The sequence below is a fragment of the Phyllostomus hastatus genome, unplaced genomic scaffold (assembly GCF_019186645.2).
Source record: "Phyllostomus hastatus isolate PE091 unplaced genomic scaffold, TTU_PhHast_1.1 phas_contig_1, whole genome shotgun sequence".
In the NCBI taxonomy this organism is placed as follows: Eukaryota; Metazoa; Chordata; class Mammalia; order Chiroptera; family Phyllostomidae; genus Phyllostomus; species Phyllostomus hastatus.
In genome coordinates, this window is record NW_025333498.1 from 22,544,504 (window position 1) to 22,557,400 (window position 12,897).

General features: G+C 38.4%; 1 protein-coding gene across 2 annotated transcripts in view; it reads right to left on the minus strand.

Annotated features, from left to right (window-relative positions):
• The window catches only part of B3GALT1 (beta-1,3-galactosyltransferase 1), a 526,207-nt gene that overhangs the window by 339,170 nt on the left and 174,140 nt on the right, over window positions 1-12,897 (minus strand). The gene's annotated exons all lie outside the window — the stretch shown is intronic.

Sequence of the window (12,897 nt, forward strand, 5' to 3'; positions counted from 1 at the left end):
GTGTGCTTCAGCTAACATTAAATTCTGCTTCAGGCTGTTCAGATGCTCTTTTTGCCATTTCCACATATCTTGCATATCTTGCACAAGACTCTTGTACAAAATAATCAGCATTTGAATATTTAATATAAAAAAGAATTTTCTTTAAACCATTTATAATTTCCCCTCTTAGCCACCTTTGAATGAATAGTGCCATTACCTATTATAATTGCACATTAACTATTTTCCACGATTATTTATTTACTTTCCCTGGATCACAATTTTATCTTTATCTCATAGCAAGAACAAATGTTTCTGCAGGAGAAGTTGAAAGTTCAGCTTATACAGCCCCATCTGTGGCTTCACTAAGATCGTTTTTATTGCTTTACTTTACTATGAAATAAACTAACACATTTTGGCCCCTAATCTCAAGTGCTTAAATTTTTTTTCACCTAAAAACCCCTACTGGAGCCCAAAGTACTCTCATCAACTCTAATAACACTGACTGAGCCAGTAAAAAATTGTGCTCTGCCAGCAGGTTCTATAAGACAGCCTTCCATCGCCACAAAGTTGCACGCATTCTTTTTCGGAACTAGCAAAGGAAGTAAGCTGGCTTTGGTAGTCGACAACAGACTTCTCTAATTCCATAAATCCATTTTCCACAGCTTTACTTGGCAAGCCTCTTTCCATGGCCTGTAGACTGATTACTATTCTTTGCAAACCTCCTTTGCAATTCTACCCAAATACTAGCCTCTATATCCCAAAGAATTACAGGTTGCTGAAAATATATTTTAAAGAAGAATTTTAGTAGTGCAAATATCTGACTTGAGAGCTCTTTTTTAACCTCTACCCCCTGTGTCACACGTGTCTACCCATGGAATGGTCTGGAGGGTACAGGAAACTAATGGCACACACATGTGCTTTAGCTTGGAGAGGCAGGAAGCCCGGGCCCTGTCACCAGCTCTACAATATGTCCCTCCTATTGGCTTGGTGGGTCACATAATGGGCTTGTGGAGGGCGCACAGCACAGTTAAATAAATTGGATGGTACCTCTGAACTGGAACTACTAAGAATCTTACTCTACATATCTTTGGAATTCTTAAGAGCAAAGTGATTTAAGATTGGGGAAGATGGGACCAATAGAGCTTTTAAAGGAAAGGCATGCAATAGTTTTTTAAATAACACAGTCCTTTCTTATTAATCTTATTATTTTTAACATGGGTATTTTCTTGACTCATATTAGTCCTATTAAATATCAATGGGGACAATATGGATAAATCTAAAAACCTTGAAGTTAGGTAAAATAATCCAGATACAAACATATATTTTATTTTTACATTTATATGAAGTTCCAGGAAAGGGGGAAAAAAAAGACTATGACGATCATCAGAACAGTGGTTGTGACAGACTGGAAAGTAGCATGAGGGAACTTTCTGAACAGAAGAATTCCATATGGTGATTGAAATCCTGGTTACATGGGTATATGCACTTGAAAAACTATGGAACAGTGCCCTTAAAATCTACATTTTATTGTAAATCAATTATACCTCAATAAGACAAACAAATAACGGGATACAAGGAGACTTCCCAGTTTTGGAATAATTTTCAATGATTTTAAGAAGGAATCTTTACCTCCTTTTGGGCAGTGAGAAAACAATTCTTTGTTCTTTCACTCACACATCCACTTACTAAGATTCCTTAAGCACAAATATATCTAGAGTTAGCACACTGGCAGTGTGCTAGAGAAAATAGTGTTAGCAAAGTAGACATAGCCCCTATTATGAGCTTAGATTCTACTGGGAAAAAATAGACAACTGAAATGGACAAAAACAGAGTCATGGCTGTAGCACTGAGAGCAGGTTCATGTTTTAACTAACAGCTTGCATCGAAATCGAGAGAACCATTTTATGCTAAACCGCAAGCTGATCTGAACTGAAAATACTGATGTTCACTGCGTCATTAAATGCCATTAGAGTGATAGGCCAAGGGAAACCAAATAATGTTTTTTCTATTAAACCAAGTCTACATACCCTCTAAATTTACTTAATGAAAACATCAAAATAATTTTCATGTCAAATTTCACTGGGACACTGAAGTCATTCTTTTTGTTTAAAAAAACAAAACTGAGGTCTAGGGAAGGTTATATATACAGCTGTGCAGGAGGATAACACGGTATTAAATGACCCTCTTTCCCATAAGCAAAGCCCTGCTGGGAAGACAGGAGCATCTACTTCTGGTGACTCTGCTGCCAACGAGGGATCTGCAGGCTCTCCCAACAATAGGCGTTATGCGTAGTCGCAATAAATCCAAGCTTGTGAGGGTGCGGTATTTGATATACAAAGTATAGCAACGAATAGACCAGCATTCCAACATAAAATGCTTTCAGGTAAATACACTCCCTCACACACACATACACACACCCCATACACTTTTAAATGAAGTCCTTCTGTAGGCAATCCAATTTTTAAAGCACATGAAAATTTTTCTTAACCTACCTGGTATCTGGTATCAGAAAACATCATGTTCCTTTCCTTTTTTTTTTTTTTTGCTTTCTAACTTATTTGCCCAAAATTCTCCCGAAATGTGAGGAGCCATTTATAAGATGAAAAAAAGAGAGAATATAAATAAAAAAGCAAAACCAAACCAAACCAAAACAACACAACACAAACAAACACAAAAAAGGAACGAGCCGTGTTTTATTTTATTTTGTGAAACTCTCTAGCAGGAAATCAACATGATTTTAAAAAGATTGCTCTAAGAGGAAATGTGCTAGAAAGAGTGAGCAGTTAAAAAATTAGCTTTGGAATGAAAAGCTCACATTACACAAAGTCTGTAGTGGGTAAATGAATGTTTTGTATTCATTTAAACAAACATCCACAATATTACCTCTTACTGATCTCTACTGCCCCTCCCTGTCTCTGGCCAGACAACCTGGGGTTTGTCTTGTATAATAAGGTACCTGGGACTCTAAACTCTCTCACATGTGCAAACCATTCCGTATAACCACAGAAAATACCATCAGATTGTAATCCAAACTGTAGAATGACACTTTAACAGTTTAATTATTTTCTTACCCTGGTCAGGGATAAATTCCAAAGAAACCCTCTATTGCTGATTAGGAATTTTGAGTCCTGTTTGCATAGGTTTGACATATTTAATATTTAAGAAATCCATTTATCTATCTTGATCACATAATAAATTTTTAAAATCCCATGTTTTATTTGTATTCTCCAACCAAACAGTTGATAATTAGAATAGTTAACACAATGGGACATTTCCTTGACATTTTAGTATAATTTTTTTCCCACTTTTCCCATTTTTATTTTCCTGATCTCACTTTAGTTTCCATTTCTGTTTTTTTCTTTTTGCCAGAGTGAATACCAGCTACCCGCATTCCCAGTTCCTTATCTTTGAATTGATACTCACTGGTATTTTAAGAAATACTTTAAGGTAAAATGTGGTATTGAGTTTGTAGCATTTGAAGAACTTTATAAGTACTGGCGCTTAAGACTTCTTGCTCTCTGTCCACTGGATACATAATTGTGGAGCAAAATTTTAGATGATTTCTAATGGCTTTTGCGTTGTTACCGCTTTCTTCCCCGTCTAATTCTCAAAGATGTCACACCAAGGCCTTCCGCCTGCAGGCCTGTATCCACTGATAAGACCAGCCTTTCCCACGTGTCCTTAGAACAAATTTTAAGCACCTCCAAATTTAATGAATTTATTAAGCACTAAAATCTAATAGCACTGAAACATTTTGAAAGAGGAAATAAACTCTTTGCAACTTTTGATTCAGGACTGAATTTTTCCAAAGTTTCGATTTTAGGAATTAGCTTTATTGTATATGCATATTTCAGATGAGCTCAAAAGTATATATTTAGCTTTTAGTTCCTAGTATGGGCCAATCACTGTGCAAGGCACAAGGAACAGATACAAAAAACATGGTCCATCCTGTAAAGTAACTCATAGGTTAGCTAATGAAAGCAAGGAGACGTAAACACATAAAAAGATAGTTCAATGCCATCTGGCCAATCTATGACAAATGTACATACCAGGCTATGAAAAAAAGTAGGTTATAGACTCAATTTTCCAGATGAAGTGTGAAGGATGAGGATGTGTGCCACAAATATCTCAGTATCTAATTTTGGGACATGTGTTATCTAAATCAGTCCTTAAGATACTTACTGTCTTGATACTTACAGAATTCATTAAATGCTTACACACTTGGTTTCTCCTTGTTTTTCATTCAATAAACTTTTATTAATAGTTACCATGTAGCTAGTTCAGGCAGAATTTTTCTCACCCATAAAACACATATACTCATAGTGTATTATTGCAATAGTCAATTAAATAATCTATGCAAAATACTTAGTGCAATACCTAGTGTGTGGTAACTGCTCTACCCCTTAGGGGAAACAAAACAGCTCAATCATCACACAGAAGACTTGGCTTATCATTATAACCCTTTGCCCTTAAGGAAAATTGTCATGCCTAAAATATCTGGGATTAGTTACCACAGTTCTTATTCTCTTAGAAGTCATCCAACTCATCCAAACAGGTTGCTTGGCATTTATATCTGAGGGAAGAGCCAAAATGCTCCTCTAAGACTAAAGGCTCATATGGGGCATTTATTTGTAGCTCAAGGTCAGTTCTCAAGAGTGCTAGCTGAGCTGAGGCAATCTCCAAGGTTTTCACAGAAATCATGGGTAGGATTTATGGGGTCTGTACATTTCTCTTAAGTATACTGGAATAACAAATTGTGAGACTTGGAAATGAACTGAGTATCTTTAATAGAAAGAAGGTGTTACCTGGCACACCTTTTTAAATTATGTGACTCTTTAGTGGGCAATTTGAGCTATTTTACAGAGCTGTAAATTACAGATAACTGATAGCAGTTAAAATAATACTGATCGAAAGACCAGCAAATTTCTTCTGGTGGACCAAAAATTGATTTCTTCCCATTCCAATCCTGGGGAGAAAAAGCTGATTTTGCAACTATTTGTAGATTAATTTCAGCATTTCTGATTCAACTGTGTGTGATATTTTGAGTTTCCTTTTGAACCAGTTGATAACATCTTATTAATTTTCACATTAATAACTAAGTTAAATAAATTTTGATAATTTTAAAATATTTGTACAACAATCTTGAGTTTGTCCTTCTATAAATTACCTCTAATACTATAAGTTCATATTTTTTGTTTTGATTTCTCATAGTATTTTAGTAAACAATCCTAGTGACTTAGGGTCACCTAGACCACTATCTTATAGCTATATACTCTCATAGGAACCCAGTGTTCACCTTTGCAGATACTACTATTTGGCACCAAGAAGTATTCGTAAGGACAGATAGGAAAAAGCTAATGATGACACTGCACAAAGGGATTTCCACAATCAAGACATTAGCAGAACTGTTACTCCACACTCTATTACTATAAAATGTATAAGAATCTGTATAGCAAGACAAAGTCATATTTATATGGTGAACAAATGTCTTATTTCAACAAAATATCTCCTGTTACATTAAAAACCAATACTATGAAATTGAATTTCTCAGATTTGTAGATCTCTTTGTATTTCATCTGTAATTATATTTTAAGAGGTATAAGCATAAAGCACATTTATGCCTGGCTTTGTTTACATATTTTTAAGCAATTTTAAGTAATTGTGAGGAAAATAAATTACTGCTGGGGTTCAAAGAGATTTTTCTCTTTGCTTTTGCTTTTCTCCCTTAAAAAGACTCTACATATTAAACAAATTTAAAAACAATACTGGCCTAAATTGTCAAAAATGTATATTTCAAATTTTGCATTTGTAGAAATTTAGTGTCCAAGAGAGAAAGCTCCACTGTCTGAGTTTATTTCAGTTTCGTGATCATTTTTAATTCATACTGACCACCCATCACATCCTGTACTTTAAGAATAAAGAAGACTGTTTGTTCATTAGATTCCATGTATGAATGAGATCATATTGTAACAGGGTTCAGAGCTAGGGGTCCCCACAGTCACCAGAGCCCATAGTTGGGGGGTAGGGGAAGAAGATGACACATCGTTTAAGATACTTTGCATTACAATAGCAAGTGGATAGCCATATTTTTCATGGGGGATATGGGTTACTGCCCCAGGCAAAAGGTGTATGTGATTTCCAGATAGTATTCAGGGACTCTGACATAGCCAGGGGCTTGTATAGCACCTGTTCAGGAAAGGCAGGAGGGTGGAGGCCTGGGTGTCACTGAGTCACCCTTGCCCTGATTAAAGATGGCAGCCAAGAAAAGGTAGAAGAATATGGGAAACTGGCAAACGTAGCTCATTGTAGGAGGGACCAAAGATGAGGTCATGCAGGAAGCTCTGTGTCAGGATTTAAACTAAGGGCGGGCATAGGGAGATGGAGGTTGGTCCACCATGGGAGATAGTAAGGTGCAGCCATGCACTTTTAAAGGAAGGTAGCCATGAGAAGACCGCTAAGCACGCTACGGTGTAAGGAGATTCTGGCATGCTGCCTGTAGTGAAGGAGTAGCTACTGTGTCTGTTCCTCTGAGGACTCGGCCATGTGTCCCTGGAGAAAGAGGTGGTAGGCAGCAATGAAGAGTAGCCAGAAGGGATTCAGCCATGATGTCTGAGTAAGGAAGCAGCAGCCAAGAGGGAGTGAAGGGCATGCTCCTGCACTCATTGTGCCCACTCTAGCTGACTCGGAAGCCACCAAGGACTCTGCCTTGCAAGCCACTGAGCTGCTGACTCATAGACCCGGACTCTATCTGAACTCTTGGGACTTGGGACATATGGAGAGGCCACTCTTTTGGGACTTGTGCCTTCCTGGACTTCAACATGATCCAGTGAAATACAGGACATGTTTTCCTACTACTACATGGAGGTTGAGGACAATGTACCCCAGATCCTGAAGGAGAGAGATGCTGTGAAGGATGGTGACTCTGAAACCAACAAGTGCACATTCCAGAGGGGATGGAGATCTGCTTGCTCAGCTGGTGTAAGAACAGATAGGGGATGGGGAACTATTGGGTTTGGGTGTGGCTTTCAGCCTGGTGAAGAGCAAGGGAAGTTCTGGCTCTGGGAGAGCAAGGATCTGAGCTGAAATGCCCCTAGGCCCCAAGGTTGGAATTTTGTAAATAGCAACCTGTTTCCCTCAACACTGTTTCTTGGATCATGCCCCAAGGCACCATGTGCAGGGGCCACTTTGCTTGGTTACAATATGGTATGCAAAAAAGAGACAGACTCAGATAAAGAGCAGGCTGACAGTTCTGGCGGGGCACAGTTAGGGAGCAGAGAGATCAAACAAAAAGGAAAAAGGATTCATGGATGTGGACAGCATCGTGGTGATTGAAGGTGGGGGTGGAGTATAAGGGAGATAAATGGTAATGGGAAAAAATACAATAAAACTTAAATAAATTTTTAAAAAAGAAGGCTCAAAATAAATGTCATTGTTTTAAGAAAAAGCCTAGTCCTAATGAAGCTTTGAAAAGTTCTCCTGTGTAGCTGCAAAATGTCATTCATCTCCTCAGATTTTGATGTATTATTAATTTGAGTTTAGTAATATTAGAATACAATTATGAAATTATTTTATTAGCAAAGAACTGCAAGAAGAAAAGGTTTTATGTTGCATCCATTTTAAACTCCAAAAAAGGCAAATATGCCAAATTTGACTCATTTAAGCCCATGAAGTCATTTTCTACTCTTCTAAAAACCAGTTGCATCTAGGGAAATGATAGCTATTAGTTAGAAGTATTCTAATTATTTAAAAGACACATTTCTTTCTGTATATTACTCATTTAACAGAACCTTTTATAGAACTCAGCCTTAAAATTGTGCATCACGAGTTACTTGTTTTGGGAAGTAACAGAGCACTCGCTCTACTGGTGGAGTAGGAAATACCAAATGCACAGTGCTATGACCACATAAGCCAAGGGAAGGTTCCATGTGTGGCTTAAACTTCTTGGAAAGGTAGGGTTGGAAGGTTCTCCTTTGTGGGAGGTAAACTCAAGGATTTTTTTTTTTTACCTTCACTTGGAGACTGAGGGATTCTCAGCATTCAGTAATTAAGGAAGTGCCTATTGTTCTTTGTCATTTATTTATCCCTGGCCCCTGGCATATAGTAGACATTCATCGAATGAATCAATGAGGTGTATAGCTAGGAGAGTTTGACCAAGACAGCATGCTCATGTTAAAAACCTTTTTTTAAACATATTTTATTGATTATGCTATTACAGTTGTCCCATTTCCCCCTTCACTCCCCTCCACTCTGTACACCCTGTCCCACCCACATCCCCCCTTTAGTCATGTTCATGTGTCATACTTATGAGTTCTTTAGCTTCTACATTTCCCATACTATTCTTACTCTCCCCCTGTCTATCTTCAACCTACAATCTATGTTACTTATTCTCTGTACCTTTTCCCACTCTCTCCTCCTCCCACTCCCCTGTTGCTAACCCTCCATGTGACCTCCATTTCTGTGGTTCTGTTCCTGTTCTAGTTGTTTGCTTAGTTTCTTTTGGTTTTGCTTTAGGTGTGGTTGTTAATAATTGTGAGTTTGTTGTCCTTTTACTATACATGTTTTTTTCTTATCTTCTTTTCTTAGATAAGTCCCTTTAACATTTCATAAAATAAGGGCTTGGTGATGATGAACTCCTTTAACTTGACCTTATCTGAGAAGCACTTTATCTGCCCTTCCATTATAAATGAAAGCTTTCCTGGATAGAGTAATCTGGGATAAAGGTCCTTGTCTTTCATGACTTGGAATATTTCTTTCCAGCCCCTTCTTGCCTGTGAAGTCTCTTTTGAGAAATCAGCTGACAGTCTGATGGGAACTCCTTTTTAGGTGACTGTCCCCTTATCTCTTGCTGCTTCTAGGATTCTCTCCTTCATTTTTACCTTGGTTAGTATAATTATGATGTGCCTTGGTGTATTTCTTCTTGGGTCCAACTTCTTTGGGGCTCTCCGAGCTTCCTGGGTTTCCTGGAAGTCTATTTCCTTTGCCAGAATGGGGAAGTTCTCTTTTATTATTTGTTCAAATAAGTGTTCCATCTGTTGCTTTTCCTCTTTCCCTTCTGGTACCCCTATAATTTGGATGTTGGAACGTTTAAAGATGTCCTGGAGGCTCCTAAGCTTCTCCTCATTTTTTTTGAATTCTTATTTCTCCATTCTTTCCTGTTTGGTTGTTTTTTTCTTCCTTCTGGTCCACTCTATTGTTTTGAGTTCCAGCTTCCTTCCCATCACTATTGGTTTTCTGTGCATTTTCCTTCATCTCTTTTATGGTAACCTGCATTTTTTCATCTAATTTGCGCCCAAAATCAACCAATTCTGTGAGCTTCCTGATCACCAGTGTTTTGAATTCAACAGCAATTGGCTATTTCTTAGTCGCTCAAAAGGATGAGTCCTTGGGCATTGATCTGTTCTTCTGTTTGAGATATGTCCCTCTCTCTCTCTCTCTTTTTTTTTTTTGTCTGGTCGCTCCTGTTACGGTGAGGGGCAGAGCCTTAGGTGTTTACTGGGGATGGGCACCCCAGTCGCTAGTTTGTGACATTGTATGTGAGGGCGGGGACGGGCACGGGCGCGGGCACGGGCACGGGCACGGGAGGGAACAATGGCAGTAGCTCCATTCTCCGTGAGATCTCAGTCCTTTCTCTGGGATCCTGGGTTGCACGCTCTGCCCTGCTCCACAATCACCGCCTCGCTGGGTCTGCCAGCTGCCGCTTGCGTGCTCAGATTCCACCCACTGCAATTTTGCTCACCCCAGATGCCTTACACGCCCCCAGTTGTCTTATGCGCCCAACTCTCTCTGCTCTCCTTGCCCAGACCTGCACTGCAACCTGCACCGCCTGCTCCTCTCCGCCTCTCCTACCGGTCTGGATGAATGGGTCTACTTCAACTTCTTGGCTGTCCGACTTCCATTCAGATAAATTCTCTATCAGTTCTGGGTGTTATTCTGACTCTAAATTGTTGTTGTTCTAATCTTGGTTGTGCATGGAGTACGTCCACCTATGCCTCCTAAAAACCTTTGAAAACATATTCAGTAGCAGCACCTAGAGCTTTATTATAGCAAAAACATTTGAACATTGTTTTAATTGGAGACCATTATTTAAGTTAGAATCCAAAGAGATATAATTGGCAGATTTTTGTTTTTCTTTTAGCTTATGGAGATAGGCAAACGTGAATAAATATATAATACACCTACCATTTTATTCCATTGTGGTTTTCCTTCTGTACTGGTATATTTTGCTATTAAGCTGAGTGCTGATTTTTTCAATTTCTTTTATTTTTTAACTTTATTTTTATTGTTGACCTATTACAGATGTCCCCAATTTGTTTTATTTCTATTTTTCTACTATGTTTAAGTAGCAAAGAGGATTTTTCTTTTTGCCTCAGGGTAGAGTTGATACAGAGAGGACAAAAAAAAGCACATTTTTAGCCTTTGAGCTATTAATTTGACCTTTATACCCCAACAGTGCAGACAATAGTCTTTAAAAGGATGGCTTTGAAATGCAAGCACCAGCAGTTTTAAAAGGAAAAAAAAATCCAAGCTGGGATTTAAATATCAAGAGCCAAATCCTGGAGGACTTGCAGCAAAGGGTTTAGGCCTTAGAAATGGTGGGGGAAAGTTACTGATGCTGCAGGAGCAATTTTCCTATGAAACCCATGAAACCGAGAAGTGATAAAAATACAAATCCTTTCTGACTAGAAAAAATAGAGATACAAAAAGGAGAACAAAAAGTATAGACAGTGTGGGTGGCCCTACTCCCTGAACTTACTTTGGGACTGAAACTACCCAAGACATTCAGTAACTATTGTGCTGGCAGGTCTCACATCTCCTCTGGAACTTGAAAAGCTCCGTGCTGGTTACCCTTCACCAAACTGTCAGCGGCAGTAGGTAGAAATGTCAGCCAGGCAGATCTAGGTAAAGAGAAGGCTTAAGGAGGACTTCTATCATGCCCAATCATTCTTCACCTCTAATAAGGCATGTAGAAAATAACTGGAATTCTCAAGACCATGGCTGAGGAACAAGAGAGAGTTGAGAATCAGTGAGCCTACAGGACAGGATGATGTCTAGGATGATGTCAGGGGATATTGTAGCTGAACAAAGTTTGCACGATAAGCAGCTCTAGCTAGGGGGTCAGTTGCTGTCAAATTCCAGCAAAGCACAAAGTCAATTAAAGCTAAACAGGGGCCAGGGGGACTGCAGTGGCCAAACTCCATGGCCTCACAGAGCAAATTTCATTTTATCGATGCTTACAGGACAGAAATCTAATGATGACCAAGACTGTGAATGACAGAGATATAACCACAGATCAGATGACCTGATTCTAGGACAACACAGAACTCAACAGCAAGGAAGAGGCAGGGGGTAGGAGAAAAGAGGTGGTGGGAAATCCCAACGGAACCAAAAGTCAGTGAGCTTGAGACAGCAGGTGACTGTTACCTTCAAATGACATGATTAGGTTTTCTGCTCCCCACCAAAAAAAGGCCCAGAAAGTTGATGTGCACTTGGTGGCGGACAAATGACAGTTGCTTTTTTACACATTTGAAGCTGTGACTTGTTACATTTCCTTCTGACTCACATATATTTTAAAAACAAAAGCTAACACATACATATGCTATCCCACAAATGTGTAACAATCCACACTTAAATAATCAAATGGTGAACAACGGGGAGGAGGAAAGATCATTTTGCATCCCCAGCATCCAGTGCAATGGTTGACATAAAATACACATGGATAGTTTTGAAAAGCTCTGTTTTGAATCAGTAATTAATAAACAAATTAATCATTGCCCAAACACATCTGGATAAAATAAATAGTAACATTATTAACCACTTGGTTGATATTAAACTGTACCAACTATCTCACCTCATTTAATCCTCATGTATTTATATAGTAAATGATATTGTTATTCTTATTTAACAGAGCAGGACATTGTGTTCTATAAGAGCTAAATGCTCTGCCCAAGTTTCCAGGGTTGGCAAGTAGAATATCTGGATTTAAAAGTGCACAATCCAAAAAACTGCAATGGTGATTCTTAAATAAAAATTATTGTTTTTGAATAATTTAAACAATTTTGTGAAGTCCACACTACCGTTTGCTCTTATTTGCCATTTTCAGTTTTTATTTTAGTGCCCTCACTTAGCATCACAGCATTGCAGATCTGAGGAGGAGGAGTGAACAGGTCAGCTCATTTGGTCCTCTATTAAACAAATGAGAGAAGGTACAGAGCAAACTAGCATACTTGACCCTTGAACAAAGTGGAATGGGTGGTTAGGGATGCAAACCCCCACTCAAAAATTTCTGTAGAACTTTTGATTCCCCCAAAACTTAAGTTGTCCTTTGGTATCTGCAGAGGAACTGGCCCCAGGACCCTCTGTGGATCACACACCTATGGATGCTCAAGTGCCCTATATAAAACCACACAGACCAACATATGCAGGTGGCACCTCACATCTGCATACTCCCAACCTCCTGTAAAAAACAGTATAGATGTTTATTGAAAAAAAATCCACATATAAGTGGACTGGTACAGATCAAATCCATATTGTTCTTCCTTTAGGAGAAAAACCCTCTTTCTCTCCTCTTTTCCTTTCTTTTTTTTCTTACTCATTAATAAATATTAAATGAGTTGAAAGGTGAAGAGTAGTGGTGTTTAGGATTATAAAGGATCAGAAACAGATTAGTCAATGGAGGTTGACATTAAAATTGGTAAAGCAAGCCCCTTTGCATAAATACAGTACCATAAACAATATCTAAAGCTTGCTAAACATATCCATTGTAAAGGTATTTTTATGATGGCATGAATGCTACTATCTCAGACTTCTACACTATTTTATTACAAAGCAGATATTCTTATTTTGAAGATCTATTTTGCATATAGTATTCTATTTTAATATTCTGAGCCAACTTGCACAGTACCCAAAATATATTAAAAT